This window comes from Mixophyes fleayi, chromosome 9 (assembly GCF_038048845.1).
Source record: "Mixophyes fleayi isolate aMixFle1 chromosome 9, aMixFle1.hap1, whole genome shotgun sequence".
In the NCBI taxonomy this organism is placed as follows: domain Eukaryota; kingdom Metazoa; phylum Chordata; class Amphibia; order Anura; family Limnodynastidae; genus Mixophyes; species Mixophyes fleayi.
Genome location: NC_134410.1, coordinates 62225636 through 62243470, shown reverse-complemented (window position 1 = coordinate 62243470; position 17835 = coordinate 62225636). Strand labels below are relative to the sequence as shown.

General features: G+C 39.1%; 1 protein-coding gene across 2 annotated transcripts in view; it reads left to right on the top strand.

Annotated features, from left to right (window-relative positions):
• NEXMIF (neurite extension and migration factor) overlaps positions 1–17835 on the top strand; it is a 302312-nt gene that overhangs the window by 256865 nt on the left and 27612 nt on the right. Inside the window, exon 4 of one of the 2 annotated variants that reach the window (XR_012678885.1) lies at positions 12958–13283. The exons of the other annotated variant lie outside the window; for it this stretch is intronic. The gene's annotated coding sequence lies outside the window, so the exon portion shown is untranslated. Of the gene's footprint in view, positions 1–12957; positions 13284–17835 lie in introns of those variants that run through there. 2 annotated transcript variants of the gene reach the window in all.

Genomic DNA, 17835 nt, shown 5'->3' with positions numbered 1-17835 from the left:
TTTGTTTCATACAGTGATAGAGTTCCTAAGTGGTGCTGGGTTCTCACTCTTGCAGGTGTAAAGCAAACATCTTAAATGTTATTGTCATTCTTTAGCTACTAAGTTACTATCTATGGTGGAAGCTATTTACTAACATTTTACACATGACATATTGCAAAGTGTGGACATACCATCAAAGTTCTTTTTGTTCTGACCTAAACTGTAAATGTCCCACTGTTGGGGGAAGCTTTGATTTGTTGCCATCTTTCTCAGAGCTTGTAGTGTCTACTGTGTCTACATGCTGTGCAGTGCATCATAAGCTCCTTCTGGTTGCTCTGAGCAGAGCATCGTCAATATCAAAGGTACACTGTATATGTTTTTAAGCAGAGAGCTTGATGATGAGAGATAGATGCATTTGTCAAATACAACATTCTATCTGCTTATAATCCATTTATATTATGTTATGTTATAGGGACTTGTGCTTGTGAAAGTTACACAAAATAAAGTTGCAGAAAACAGCAAGAATAGGGTTTCATGGGAGAATATACTACACATATTTCTAAGTTGAATATTATATATACCACTTGCTTCATTTTGGGGAAGACATATACTAATTCATTTATAGGAAAGTTTTCCCACTAATTATTTTAAAGTAAGTGCATAAAGTGTTCTATGAGATGATGTATCCCAAGAAACAGGTTCCCAGTGGAGCCCTAGCAATGATCTTTTTCACATATTTGCTCAGGTGCACTACCTATCTTAGTTATAGGTAACCTCATACCATGCACATTAAACTTACTTTCAATAATAAAAGAAAATAGTGCCAAAATGACCTTTGATCCCCCACTTCACTCATCCCAAAATGCCACACATAGCCCTCAGACCCCCCAACTTGTTCCAAAATTCCCCCCACATGTCCTGAGACCTTTCGGATGTGCTGCATGACCTCCCTGCATTGTGCAGAAGTCAAGTCAAGTGAGAAGCCACCTGCTCTCATTCAGACGCTCATGTAGAGTTGGACGTAAATAGTGTTTTTTGCATATGATACGCTTTTACTTCTGTACAGGCCCATAAAACACTAGATACGGTTGCGATTATGCAGCCCCTTGCAACTGAAGAGGCAGAAGGGGGGAAGGAGGGGCATGTTGGAGCATATGTGACTTGTGTATACTGAGACTTAAACGCATATATGCTCCAGCCAGAAGACTGGAAACTTGCAGGTGCTCGATCACTAAAGTAAGTTACAAACTGATAATGATGATGATCAGCTTAGATGCATCGGGCTTAACATACCTGTGGAAAATGTGTCTTTATTTGTAGATGCAAATTTCTGTCTGCCCAAGTCTGGGCTTTGAGTTCCTATGATCATGCGTGAACCAGCTAAGGCAGGGAATTATTTAGACCGGGGGCATAGATCAGGGGTCTGCAGATGAAGGCTTAACAATTTTCTGACCCTGAATTTAAGCACTCAACATATTCAAGCTGATTTCAGATCCACGGTGTATTACCAACGACTGTATACTTGTGATCCAAGGCATTGTGATCCAATGTCTTGGATCACAAGGATAATTTGCCAAGCATTCTATTCCTTTGTGAATTAGGTTAGAATTTTATCAGAATGAAAGTGGTTTTATGATTCATGCCTTTCCATGGATTTCTTCTCCTCACTATCTGTATTCACTGACATTAAAATACCATCAGTTGATATTTTGTTTATGGTAGAGGAGTACGTTGTATCAGGCACTGGTCCAGAATCTTCCAGATGTGCTTCTTTAGGTTGAGATTTGGGAACATGATGAGCCTGACATGTTCATTAAACCATGCAGTGACTACTTGTGTTCTGTGGACTGTGCATCCGGGAATATTCCGCTGCCTTTAGGATAGAAATGCTTCACTACAGAGTTATGGTGATCCCTTCATATAAAGGCATGGTTTCTCTTTTACACTAATTGGAGGAGGTGTAAGGGCAATGCGATGGTACAGAATCTACACCCAGCAGAGGGGGGGTGACAAAACGTTTAAATCTAGGCTTCTTTAAGTGTCTATCTTTTAAATAGAACTTTTAGACCAGTAATTGAATTTATCAATACTGATATAGATGAGTTTTACATAATCATTTCCATAAATATTAACAACAGAAAATACAATCATTTTTTTTTTTTTAGAAATTAATAAATTTAAGCGGCTCTTGCGGAAAGACATGGTCCAGGTTTAATGTCACCACACAGCTATAAAGAAAAATGTCATCCCCCCTTCACTACATTTATCTACTGTCCCCAGAGGCAGATTTATATCCCTTCTCCAGCAGATATATTTTTGCCCATGAGCTAAAGGATTTAGGGATCACACATATAATGCATCTAACACACATCTTTGTATTTATCTGCGGTGAAGTGAATTAGCTTCTACAGGATTTATTGCTTGTGATGGCAGAGAACGGGACGTGGCTGAAGACTTTATCTCCTCTCTGTATGTAAGGAGTAGTTCATCTTGATGAAGTGACCACTAACATTCTGCATTTCCCAACTCGGCAGCTGAAACTAAAAAATGAGCGGAAGCTTCCTGTTTATTAATCGTCACAGGATCGCTTCCCATTTGGAAGTGATTTTTACTCTTGCACATTTTCACCCCTTACTCTGTACTATTTCTTTGTACATTTCAAGTTTGTTGTTTTTTGGGGGGCTTTCGTCAGCCCTATGTCACTCAGCAGGAAGAAATAAAAAAAAATCTACAAGTGATACAAAAATAGGAGAGAGGAGACTTTGTGTACTATACAATTAATGTGAGATGCTCTCACCAACCTGCATAAGCTTTGCTGCAGTAAGATCAAATCCTCCTGAGTGTGCTAATCAATAGCAGAGTTTGTGCGTGTATACCGACTAATCATTATCTAATTACATTGCTACTTTTATAAGAAAAAGTTCTGTCATTAGGGCTCATTTTGGGTGCACAGTGGCATTTAAGACATGTTTATTTTCTTAAAGAAATGTTTTTATTAGAATGAAAAATGTATTTCCAGTACAACATAAAAAAAATAAAGAGACAACAATTGTGTGTTATTTACAATGGATGTAGTTATTTTTTGTAAAACAAAAATATAACCAAGAATGGAGCATCACTACACAGTGGGGCTGATTCATTAAAGAAAGTAAAGCAAAAAAAAAATGAGTAACTTTGCTCCTTGCCAAAACCATGTTGCATTGGAGGGGGAGGTACATTTAAAATGTGGGGACATATTTATAGTTGGGGTAGGGCATTTCCTAGATCAACTTTAAATTTTAGTATAAAAATAAAGCTATCAAATAATTGTGTGCTACATGAAAAAACAGGCAGTATTTAGCTAATTATGGGCAAAATAATAAACCAATATGCACCCCTTGCATTCTAACATGGTTCTGTCCAGGAGAAAACTTACTATTTTTTTTTCCATTTTTTACTTTCCTTAATGAATCAGGCCCAGTATCTCCAAAACATTACACAACCAATTGAGGTTACATCACTCAAACCCAGATTATATAAAAAAAAAGAGAAAGAAAAAGAAAAAAGACACATATCAAATATCCATTTCATCCTGATTCACTACCATGAAGGATCATTCATAAGTAGGCTTGTCTCATACCAAAAGCTATTTAATTAAAGCATGTATACAAAAAAATTATTTTTTTATAAAAAAATAACCTTAGTATCTCTTTCTGTAGGAATGTTTCTATGCAATTAATTCTAAAAGTATATAAATAGATTTTTCATAAACAAAGGAATTGTTGGAGTTTGTCCTGGATCGTCTTTGGCATTATATACTTTCTGGTAACTGCAGATAAAATCAATAATAATTTTCTACTCCCCTTTGTGAGTTGTGAAGGTGAAGTAATTACCCCCAATATCGCCCACTCAGGGAACAAAGATACAACATTTAATAAATGGGCTGAAACTGTTGGAACACTTAATATAAAGGCATATTCCCAGCATCTTGTCACAGCTTACTTGTTCCACACTCCTGTGTTGCTGATTCCTCTCCCTCTGTGTAGAACTCAGCACTTCCTGGTTCGGGCGGTCACGTGATCGTGGCTGGGAGACGGCATAGTCTTTCTGCAGAGTATATAACCCTCACTCTGAGACTATAGCAGTGCCAGAGCAATTGTCTCATCTTGTTTGACTCCTGGTCCGTGTTTGGTTCCTGTGCTCTCGCTCCCCGAGTGGCTATCCTGTTCATTGATCATTTGTGTACCAGACTTTGGCTCCATTCTGACTGTCCATCTGCCTCCTGACTCTGTACTTCATTGTCTGCCTGTGTACCAGACCCCGACTTGTTCTGACACTCCACCTGCCACCAGAACCTATTATTAGCCATTCGTGTACCTATTCAGATTCCGTTTCTCCAATTGCTGCCAAGTGCTTCTTCCCTCTCCTACTGTGTTCAATATCGTGTGTTTAACCTAGTGGCAGGTCAGGGGACCACGACCTGCAGGTTCTCGGCAACTAAGTCCATTCTGCCTTGCGACGGTTCTTGGTGAAACCCAGGGAATCCGTTAGACTCCGCACCCTTGGTCGGCCAGCGCCAATCTAGTTTAACACAAGGGATCCTACCTGTGAATGTTTTACACATCTATTGTATGACATTTGGAATGTATTGTATGACATAGGTGCTTGATTCTGATCATTCAATGAGGTAATGTCTTTCCAGTGACATATAGCCTCTATGATAGACAGTCTAAAATATTTATAATCATTTTGATTTTATTAGAACATCCTAAATATGATTTCAGATGTCTCCAAGTACCCATCTCTTCCACAACAGCCTGTGTCTGTAGATTATGTATGTTTTTTGTCAGCTGAACCTCCAGATAAGATGCTGTATCATATTTCCCTCCGAGGTCCCCTATCTGCTCTGCAAAGAGCAGAGTGGAATCCTCTTCTGAATGGTGCTGCACAGTGACCGAATGCACCGGACCCTTCGTTCTCTGTAGAGGTCATCTCCCTGCTTTTCAGAGCAGAGCGGGGAGTCTGGGTAAGAATGTCCAATGCAGACTACAATTTGATTTCATTACCAACAGGACTAACAGGGATTCATGTCTCTGACGAGTTTTTTTTATGGTGGTATTTTCACAGGTCCTCCATTGTGTCTCGCCAAGTGCAAGATATATGGAGCAATTCAACAATTGAATTGCTACATTCACAATGTTGAAAAAGTGCATGATGTTGGTGGAACATGACCACAATGGCAAAACTAACCTCAGTTTGTGCCTAATTGACTTACATGGTGTTTGGGGATCCAGAATGGTGAAAAGTACTAGGAGTGTAGTGGCTACACAAATTTCAGGGTTTAAAACTGCTTGCTGTGCGGGGCCTGGAGATTCTTGTTTATGTGGGTTACCCCTTGGTAAGGGAGCCAAGTGATAATTAACCTCAAGTACAAGGTCCTGAGAGCATGATGATGTTGGTGTGGCTGATGTATCAAGCAGATAAATAGCGTTGTGAGGTCCCCTGCACACTTGGGGCAGTCAGTAATGAGAGGTGTATAGTTAAGTAAGATTAAGTTATAATGCGGCTATGTAAATTAGAGTTAAGGTTATTTTAATCTAGAAGTATATATTTATGGTTATAAACATGTGATGCTAACTGCTTTCTCCATTTATGCAATCAATACATGCTGTAGCCAATTTGCATCCACGCAAGTGTCATTTCTTGATGAGATACAGGTATGTCATTGTGTGCGTAGAGGAGAGTGGAATTGACACAGCACTTTAATTTCAATAGAGCACTTGTAATACTCCAGTCCAGAAATTAAAATCGACCTTAAAATTTTGATAAAACATGTAAAGGACACTAAGTTAAAAGATCACTTCTTTTTTTTTTTTTTATTAAATAATACTATGCTGCAAATATGTCAGAGTTAAATAGTATTTAATATTTGGTGATACTGATAAGTTATCACATTGTTACTCTTTGTAGACTCTTGCTCAAGCTATCTTTCAACATTCTCTTCGGCAATATTGTAATCTGTGTTCTCTCCTGTCATAAGTACCTTTACTTTGATAATATTGCTTATTTCCTCTTCCGTACATTATCATTACCATTTATTTATATAGCGTCACTAATCCTGCAGCGCTGTACAGAGAACTCATTCACATCAGTCCCTGCCCCATTGGAGCTTACAGTCTAAATTCCCTAACACACACACACACACACACACACACACACACACACAGAGAAAGAGAGAGACTAGGGTCAATTTGATAGCAGCCAATTAACCTACTAGTATGTTTTTGGAGTGTATAAGGAAACCGGAGCACCCGAAGGAAACCCACGCAAACACGGGGAGAACATACAAACTCCACACAGATAAGGCCATGGTCGAGAATATGACTCCAGTGCTGTGATTCAGAAGTGCTAACCACTTAGCCACCGTGCTGCCCGTTATTAAGTATATCCAAACATCTTGTAGATAGCAGCACCTAAGCTGAAGCACAGACTCCTATCACTGCATATATTACTGGGGTCAGTTGACACATTGAAGATTTGACATGGTCAGCCCTTGACAGATGCTTAGAAGGACATATACATGCACCTTACCTCCCTGGGGAACTGCAGCCTGTCTTATAGAACATGTACTGACACAAAGGCTACAGAGCACAATTAGGGTAGTTGCTTATGTCTGCACTGATTCCATTTTTCATGGAATATAATGTAAAAGTGCTATACAAACAGCATAAAAACAATTTATACAACTGTGGATTACACAAAAGATGTGTTTCCGCATATGTAGCAATATAATTATAGGGTCGTTTTAAAGAACTTCATGCAAGATGGTTCTAAAAACTGCTCTGGCTTAAAATCTGGTTGTATCTGTCAACTGAATTAATAAAACTAAACTAAGCTTAAAAAACATCTAACAATAGCATCAGGTTGTCAGTTAAACCTGACACAACCAAGCAGACTTTTTAACTTGCTTTATACCTGTCTTAATTATTTGCATCATTATGACTAGGGCTATTTTTGATATATAGGCCAAGTAGACACATACCAATGGTAGCACTTACAGCATACACGCCGTTTGGTCTTTTATAGCCACTTTCTCATATAGTAAAAGAAGAGGGACTTAAAGTGTAGGGTGTACAATTACTATTTTAGTAACATGCAGTGCTTAGGGCCACATCAACTCTAAATGCATTTTTTAATCTTTCGTAAACCATAAAATTCTATAACCCCACATCTTGCTCTGCACAGATTAACTCAAGTACATGTTCAAGTACATGTACTATTGTCTGACTGATTTCAGTGATAATTTTTGGTCACCCTCTAAGGACAATCTTATCCATGTTTCCTCAGTGTGTGCTTTTCACAGCTAATTCTTTTTCAGGTTCTCTTGATACATGTATCACTGCCATCGGTAACAATAGAAATGATGAAATGTTAATGTCTGAATTTACTATAGTGTGGGGTCTACCATTCTACCATAGTGATGTCTCAAAACATGTAATAACCAAAAGCTAAAGATATTGATAGGGTCCTAATCTAATAGATATTTACTTTTTTTTCATCTCTCTCTTAAATAGTGATAACCTTATATTGAAAATGCTATTATTAATAATGATTCATTGCTGTTTCTTACTGGGTGTGAAGAACAAACAACCTTCCAAATATTTTAAGAAGCACTTCTTAAAATTTTTGGAAGTTTGTTTATAATGAGGGCTACCCTCAAAATTCTAAAGTATGAGGTCTATCTTTATGATTCAACTATAGCATGTGGTATTCCATCAAGAGTATGCTACAAACAGGGCCGGTGCTAGGGTCCACGGCGCCCCAGGCATTTTTAAAATGACACTAGTAAGTGGAGGGGAGGAGACGGAGCAGAGAGGCGGCGGTGGTGACAAAATAGCCTCTTCCCCCCCCTCCCCGTCCATCTGAATGCTGTGCGGCGGCCGTGACAGGTATGGTCAGAGGTCGCCGCACAGTTTTAAAGTATTTTAGAATACTGTGGCGCCCTCCAGAGCCCGACGCCCTAGGCAAGTGCCTAACCTTGCCTAATGGGAGCGCCGGGCCTGGCTACAAAACTAATGTAAGATGATAACCACATTAGCCTGCCTGGAGAGTCACTGGCCAAAATTTTACTTGGAGAATGTAATGATCCATTTGTTCAGCCTATTCATCAAACAACTGAATCTGCCCAGTTTGGCCTACCATGAGAATGGTTTTATGGGCATTTTGACAAATCATCTGGTTTGACCAGATTTAGATATCTGTATTTATGGATAGAAACCACATAAGAACTATAATTAACTTTTAATTTCTTTTCTCAAGGCTGCAAGAGCAGTATCTAAAACAGGTGATTATCAACTTCAAAAACTTTATTGATAATCCTGAATGTCTCCTCTTACACAGAGCAATTAACAGCAATCTATTCATACATGGATTGTGCATAACATTTTGTGAATACTTTCTTTTGTTTATGTAGCACCCCCTTTCCCATAGATCAGCTGGATGTCTATGTTAAGTGTATTGTGACCTGTGGTGTTCCTTTACTTCTATTCTCAGTTAGCTCAGTGCCTCCACCTTGGTCTGAGTGCAGTAGGCTCTTCGTTGAGTAGTGTTCTTGACAAACAACACCGGAGGGAGTCCAAGGAACCCTCCACCCCCTACTAACAAAACCACAGGCACACACAGAAAGAGACAGCAATAGGCAAATTGGTCTTTGAAAGCCACGCCGGCACTTTTATTGATTGGTGTGCTCTCAAAGGATTTTCATGTCTAATTAGACTTTATATTTACCAAAATAGAATATCGTTTATATAAACTGTATGTTAAAAGTATCCCTTTAAAACATAGTGAATGTACAAGAATACAATACAATACCTTTATTACCCTAGCCAAGAGGTACCTCTACCTTAAATGCTTACTTGCAATTATTCTCCAACTGTAATAATGTCTAGCAATAGCACATTCTAAACACATATCCACTAACTTAACATGTTACTTAGCAATATATGCATATTTAGCAATAAAATGCAGTTAGGTGGTCTTATGAGGAAATTAATGTCAAGCAAATGTCTCTCCACTTCTCTATCCCAGAAACAGTAGGCTATGATAGAAAAGGCTCCAGATAAAGTCACTGGGGCTAGATTTACTAAGCTGCGGGTTTGAAAAAGTGGGGAGTTGCCTAAAGCAACTAATCAGATTCTAGCTGTCATTTTGTAGAAAGTACTAAATAAATGAAAGCTAGAATCTGATTGGTTGCTATAGGCAACATCTCCACTTTTTTAAACCCGCAGCTTAGTAAATCTAGCCCACTGGTGTCAGTTTTCCTTAGCTTGGTCAAACATAAATCTTTTTTAATGGTGTCACTCTGCAGTATCCCTCACTTTTCTAATAAGCACAATCTCTAGTTTGTCTTTATTCCGGTGGAATATGACTTGAAGAAATTAGGCGTGTACACACTTCCCTCCTTGTCTCATATTACACAGGCCCAGTCCTGCAGCGAGCTCTATCCCCTGTACTTCACTGTAGCAATTGTCACTGGTCTGAGGTAAATTTTCTTGTTTAGTACAGATTTTCACAATATATCTTAGTCTCTGATCCCTAACTGTCTTTCCCTATCCCTACCACTGATAGTTTATCACAGTCCTGCAAAGGGGTGTACAAATTATCTTCGGGCCTTCCCACCAAGTCCCTATCTAGCTAATAACAAGATTCACAATACACAGTCCCATCAAATAATAAACAAGAGTTACTCATCCATTTAGATTCGGTTTTCTCCTCAGATCGCTCACAGGAAATTTCAGCTGTTTCCCTCACAGGACAGGGTTGGCAAGTCTGACAGGGCTCTATCTCCTATCAGAGCTGATACTCCTGTCCCTCCCGACTGTTTCCTCCTGGGCTGATTTTCTTCAGAGGCTCACAGGGCTTCTTCTGCTGACAACCTCTCAATATATATGGTTGTTTCCACTGGGTAGTTGGAACACTTTCTACCTCTTTATCACCTCTGAATCTTACATCTCTACCAATGGGCCTTAGATGTTGCCTGTGGTAGGTCTTTACCGATCATGTCTGTCCTTCTGGCTTTACTCTGTATAGATATGACCCAGACATCTTCAATGCCACTTCATAGGGTTGTCTTCACCACCTATTTTCCAACTTCTGTTTTCCTTTGTCGGGCCTGGATTTTAATGTGTTGAACACATGGACATTTGTCCCTACAATAACTTGTATGTGCCTGTTCTCTTCTTCTGGGTCTGGACACACTAGTTGGACTACTCGCACTTCCTTTACGATTCCAGCCACTTCTCTTAGGAACTTGAGGCCAATGGTGATATATTCCAAATATAAATAACTTAGTTCATGAGATCCCAGATAGTCAATCGGACAACGGATGTACCTCCAAGTCAGACAGATTTTCACGGAAACACTTCTCAAACATAATGGACACTTGTGAACCACTATCCAGTAGGTCAGTACATTTCTTTCCTTTAATCAGGGCGGCACATGTGGTGATTGATCTACCAGACCAGATGGCAATAACCTCCATTTGGCATACGAGGTCCTCACAGTGTTCATTCTCACATTATTATTTCCCGACGGCATATCTTGGCGGGGGGAATGAGGTGGTGACTCTCCTTTGTCCCACCTCAATGGACACTGCAACCTTTCTTTTGCCAAATTTATTCTTTGTGTCCGTGTGGTTAGATAAGTATGGTAATACATATAACACAAGAAGGTATTGGGTACAGTGACAAGAGACATTATCTCGGAGCATTTTAATCAAAGTGTAATAAACTTGGTCTATGACCTTGGATCTATGACATTTTATGCAGTTCTACATGGTCTGCTACTGCTGAATCTACCTTGTCTCTCATTTTCATAGCATGGCACTGGGAATAGCAAATGAGTGGGAGGTGACCTATACAGAAAAAAGGAAGTAACAAATAAATAGCTAAAAAAAAAAGAAGTAGTTCTGGGAGAGGCTTGCATGACATAGAAAACATGCAATCACGATGACAACTTTACTTTCAGTGGACAAATAGAAGTATAACTAATAAGCAATGATGCTTTATCTAAAATGAGATATTGAATTGTAAACCTATAATTATTGAAGTACAGGCTTTGAGTTTTCTCTTTAAGTGCAATTAGGAAATTTGCGACTTCTGATTTCTACTCCTAAAGTGACATGTGGAATAAAAATAAATCCCCACACTTTGCAATAACTATAAAATACATGGCTGTACAATATGTCACAACAATTTATCTAGGCACTTTGTACTGATTGTGTCCTACTTGCTGAAGCCAGTGATATATCTGAGTGTTTCACTGCATAATAACAGGAGTGGTAGGGAGCGCACACACGTATTATGACAGCTATTGATTATACTACGTGTCTCATTTATTTTTTTTCCATTTTCAGTGCGTCAATTAAGCTGCCAACTTTGAGCTAACTTTAACCTTGTTGCCAGAGAAACTTGAGGCAGATTCTGTGTAACTTGAAAGTAACGCTTTTCCCATCCGAAAGACGTGACAAGATGGAACAGAGAGCGCCGACCTACAGCTTAGCCTCAAATCTACAGCTTGTTACTAAACAAAAATTACATTCTCGTCATTTTTTCCTACTTGCTGATATTCTCCACACAAAATACTGTTTATGCTATATCAGAGATACAAACCTTAGTTTTATGTTAGTAATAGGCATACAGTACTAATGCCAACAATATTAGAGGTTATTGTTATTATTGCTGTGTAAAATCCTTCACAGAAATCTTACATATGTGGGAGTTATTTTGTTAAAAAATATGACTTGAATTTCCAAAGCAAACATACCATTAATAATGATAGTCATTGGGTGGCATTGTTCTGTTCAGCTCTCATTTTTTAGCAAATGCAAAGATCTGTAGAGGGCACTGTGTTCTATTGCATACCTTCCAACATTTGGGTAGGCAGCATCCGTACAGGGGACATGGCCACATCACTTCAGGAGTGTGTTCATGTCACAATGGGGGTTTGCCTAGCGCTTTTGAAGGGCTCTGTCTCTCCTAAATCGGAATGGTTGGGAGGGCTGCTGTTGTGGTCTAATAAACACATGTAGATGAGGTCTCCTGTTAACCATCCTTTACACTGACAAATGAGTCATTTTTAGAGTAGGAAGAAAAGGATGGCAGCCATGCTGACTGCATTCATTTTTTTAATGCAAAAATACTCTAAAAACAATATATGTGCTTTGTTCTCCTCATGGGCCTGGAGATGTGGCTCCATCGGCCCCATATTAAATTGGACCTGGTAGCTAGTCCAGCCTGCACCAGCCCCTATTTCTTTACTGCAAGAGTAAAGGTGTTACAACAAATACAGCATAGTTTTTCTAGCCACATTTCGGTCAATATATCAATTTGTACTAAGCGTCATGTCCCATGATGTTTAGTCTAACATAGGCCAAAACCAGCAAAGTGAGCTGGTAGGAAGTGATGGGTTCAAAGGCTAAACTTCGTGGAATGCCTAGTTCAGTAGTAAGAGAGACAAATATTGCTCATCAGTGGTCTTAATTGTAACCAATTGCTTATCCAAGGGATGCTTTAAGAAAACTTTCACTCCTAATATATTTATGTTTGCATTCCAATTCTTTTTTTGTAATTTTATGCTATAGCCTTTCCTTTGCTTTGACTTTGCGTGACTTCTTATTTTGCACTTCTCTTTCATTGATATATGCCTCCCTTGTGTATATTGCTGAATTATTTAATATGTCTGAATGCTTGCAGTCTGTCCAAGTCAGACACATTAATGAATGGCTAAAAATTAACACCAAGCTATTGACATAATAAAGTGTGGTTTATAACTTAGCCACTGATGTTATGTTATTGTGATAGATACAATAAATAGGATCTTCTCACTTGCACTAAAAAATATAATGTATCTCTATACCATTAGAAAATGTACATTCTATTAAAACATGTTAAAATGTACCTGTGATTTAACTGTCATTATTATTATCTTTTATTTATAAAGCGCCAATATACTAGGCAGCACTATACAGTGAGGGGATCATGATGCAAGTAAATAACAAACATGAAACAGAAGGTAAAGATGGTCCTGCCCAAAGGAGCTTGCAATCTAAGAGGTGTTGAGAACAATTGATACACAAGGAAAAACAAGCTGCTGGTGGAGAAAGTGCATATGGCTACTGTAAGGCAGAATTGTTATCAGTCATCATTATTAAAGCAGCTATTAAGGACTGCCATTTTTTGCATCTCCTGTTGGTGTCTCCTGTTCCTGTATGGTTGTAATGAGGAAAGCTGTTGTTTTTGTAAAATCATAATAAACATTTGAATCCAGTTTTCTTGCCGTAACCCATTGACTACTAGATCAGGTAATCATTGTTAAGCCAGTGTAAGCTGCGGAGTAGCTGCAGTAATCATGATGCTTTTTATACTGCCGCCACTTCAAATAAATTCAATTGAAAATATGAGGTATCTGAGCAAGACATGACATGAGCAGTCGTCAAAACACAAAGCACATTGATTAAGACTGAATATGTCAGGAACGACTTGGATAACAAACTACACAATGGTTTCAGGGAGGCTGCTCTATATTCAGAAATTACTATTACTAATATGCTGAAATTTTCCTTATTTCAGTAATGAAAATGAAGCAAGGTATACATTGCTTGTTCCACTCCCATCTAGCACACTTAATATACAGCAGGTAATATATATATATATATATATATATATATATATATATATATATATATATATATATAATCCAATAAGGGTAAACACATGTTTTGAAGGCAACAGCCCAGGTGTCTCATGTAGGAAACTCAGGCAGGATTCTCATAAATATACTCCAAAAAGCATGGCCGTCTCAGGACTTATAGAATAAAAACAAATTGCACAAAATTATTAAAACACTTTTCCAGTGTTGATAAAGGTACATGTTATACCGAAACATTTATGTGCTTTAATAATCTATTTGTGCACCCTTGAAAAAAGCCTAGCCGGATGTGACCATGCGGACCCATCATAATTGCCATCACCAGTCTTCTTCTAAGCTTGAATAACTGCGTCCTACAATGCATTAATGGGTCCCACAGTACTTATGACTGACTATTTGCGCTCGGGCCTAGTGCCCAAATTTTTATTTCCCATGGGCCATCTACCCAAAAATGTATCAAAGACTAGAGTGCAGGCGCGAGCCTGTGACAGGTTTGCCCTCATGATCTTCTGTCTTTGCCACCCTCAGGGCTCTGTCGATTGTCTTCCTTTTTGACCCTGTGGTCTTCTCTCAAGCCCACAGTCTTCTCTCTTGACTTGGCGCTCTCTGTTGATTCCCACTGAAGATCTTCTGCTCAGAGCTCTCCGGCTGTCTCTCTCTGCCATTGTACTGTCTGTGCTGCTTGCAATGGCTTATATTCACGCAGGGCAATGATGTGGCGAGCACCAATTGGCTGGCAGAACGCGCCAAAATTCAAATGATTGGCTCACCATTCTCGATACTGATGGGCTGACAGCAAATCTGTTCAGATTCGCTGTCACCAATGGGTGTTTTGCAAATGTCACTTTGATACTGCAGAGAAAAACGGTTAAATAAACATGCTATTAGAGAAAAAATGATATTCAATACATCGTGCACTGCATATGAAAAAATGAATGTACATATCAGTATCAGTGGCATTCCAAGTTACAATCCAACTGAGCAATAGCCCATGGTGCCTGTTTCTATGGGGTACCCAAATAACATCTCCCTGATTGTTAAGAATGCCAAAAAGACATCCAGTACCAGATTAAGGGGCTCTCAAAGGGCACCCCTGTACTCACTTGTCCCGCTCCCGTCTGTCCTCTGTAGTGGAGACTCTGCCCAATGTCTAGTATGCCTGTGTGACTGGCGCTGTGAGACCATGTTCTACCAGGCATACACACCCTTGGTGTAATCTGAGAGGCCCCCCTCTGTGACATGGGGAAGCCTGTGAAGGGGTAATGGGGGAAGGATTGTGGTGGTATAAGTACTGCCACAATTCTCATATGGCTATCGCCATCTCAGGGTGGAGTTATTACATGAAAAAATGCTTTATTTATTTATTTAAATAAACCATTTTTTTCAATGCTGAAGAGTAGCAACCTTATTGTTATTTTTCTGTTGAAAATCAAGACTTCCACTTCCACTGCGCATGTGTGAACCAGCAAAGATGGGTAATATATGTACAGATGCATGAATGACTGGCTGGTGAAGCAGTAATACTCCTCTTACCGCTGCTAGCCAGTAGCGCTGGGGAGCTGAGTACTTAGCTGCCCCGGCGACACTTTATTGGTAAATTGCGATGATACAAGATTTTCTATTGCTGCAATAAGAAGTGAGAGAAAATCTTAGTTATCACTGCTTTATAGTAAATAGCACCATGAGTAATTATTTAATATTCATGTACATAAGACATAATATTCCCTTTCAATGCCTCCATATCGCCATATAGCCTTGCATGCCACCATTTTGCTAGTATACATCCATGTAGCCAAATACAACCTACTGAATATGCCCTATACAGCAAAAATATCTACATAGTCACTGATATGGACAATAATGTGTCCCCATCTGGCCAAAACTTGCCCCATATAGTACATGGAGGCATCTAAGGCTTTATAGAAGCCCCCTGCCATCCCACCTCCCTTCATGACGCAGAGTTCTCACCAGGAGCGGTAGGCGGCAGTTGTCCCCCCGACTCTCTTGTGGAACAATGAAATTTGGTAGCTATGCACTACACATTCTAATCTGCACACTACACATAATGCACAACTAAAGCAACTACAGTTACTGCTCATTAGACTTACAGCTCTACACACTACACATACTGCACATCACACATACAGTACTGCATATTACATATACAATACTGCACACTACACACTGCACATTACACATACAGCACTGCATATTACATATACAATACTGCACACTACACCATACATGCCAACTCTCCCGGAAAGTCCGGGAGACTCCCAGAATTCGGGTCAGGCTCCCGCGAGAGCTGGCATTTGTCCCGCATCCTGGAATTCACTGAGAATCACGCCATTTTGGAGGGCAGGAGGGGGCGGAGCGAGGCCAATCGCTGCATTTTGGCCCCGCCCCCGCTATGTGAATGACGTTTTGCGGCCCCACCCCGCCCTCCAGTCACGCCCCCTCTCCCGGAAACAAGTTTCCAGGAGTAGGCAAGTATGCACTACACATGCTGGATATCACAAATACAGCACTGCATATTACATATACAATACTGCACACTACATATACTGCATATCACAAATACAGCACTGCATATTACTTATACAATACTGCACACTACACATACTGCACACTACACATGCAGCACTGCATATTACTTATACAATACTGCACACTACACATACTGCACAGTACAGATAAAGCACTACATATTTCATATACAATACTGCATATTACACATACAGCACTGCATATTACATATACAATACTGCATACTACACATACTGCACACTACACATGCAGCACTGCATATTACTTATACAATACTGCACACTACACATACTGCACATTAAACGTACAGCACTCCATATTACATACACAGTACTGCACACTACACATACAGCACTGCATATTACTTATACATACTACATATACTGCACATTACACATACAGCTCTGCATATTACATAGACTGTATTGCGCAGTACACATCCTGCATATTACATATACAATACTGCACACTACAAATAGAGCACTGCATATACACAGACAGTATTGCGCACTACACATCCTGCATATTACACATACAGCACTGCATATTACATATACAATACTGCACACTACACATACTGCACATTACACATACAGCACTGCATATTCAGTAGACTGTACTACACATTACATATCCAGCTCTGCATATTATATATACAAATCAAATGGAGTGGAGCAAATATTCAGCTGAAAAACTCATCATCCCTTGCAGCATGTGTTTCCTAACATGATGCCTGACAGCTGGGAAAAGCCGGCCTTCACAAACACTTGTTTAGAAAGCTGCATATTATTCCTATCCTATCATTCCTATCAAGGATGATACAGGAAGAGTTGTGCAAGTGCCAAGTGGTAGTAATGACGGATGTCTATGCATGCTAGAACATGTTTTTGCAATCAACTGTAAACATGCATTTTTTGTACAGTAGACATTACTAACATTCTGATAAATATATTTCATGTAAAAAAAAACAAACACTTTTTTAAATGTTTTTTCATTAATGACTATATTATAAATAGGTGTTACTGTTAATAATACTTTGTAATCTGTGTGTTCTGCTGGGACATTGTATTCCACATATGTACATATCCTGCAGTGTGTTGTGTCTGTCTCAATACAGCAAGTGTCATGTATGCAGAGTGTACCTAGACACTTAATCAACTAGAGACGTTTCTTCAGATCCGCTTGTAGTTGAATGGGGACGTGCATATGACCGAATTATGTGCGTTTAAAAAAACAAAAAACATTACATTTGTTTTGCGTGCCTTAATGAATTAGACCCAATGTCACTTTCCAATTAGCATTACCAGCAGTAACTCTGTTTCATAAATGCGAGTCTCAGTAATTTATTTTATATTGGATTTCTAAACTAGATATTTTTAAAGCCTTACCCAGCCAAGGCAGTGGTGATCTAAAATAGACCAAGATGTGTGTTTCTGTATACTCCATTTATCTGCAAACCTTCGTGTTCAGTTTATATGAGCCAATTGCCCAAATTAATGCAAGGTTGCAAGTTGTGGTAAAGGGACCATAGAAAGTTGTGATTCATTTTATATGTTTTACAATATGAAAGCAGCTTTAGTACCTCTGTGTATGTGTATTGTATGTACAGTTTGTGTAATTTCT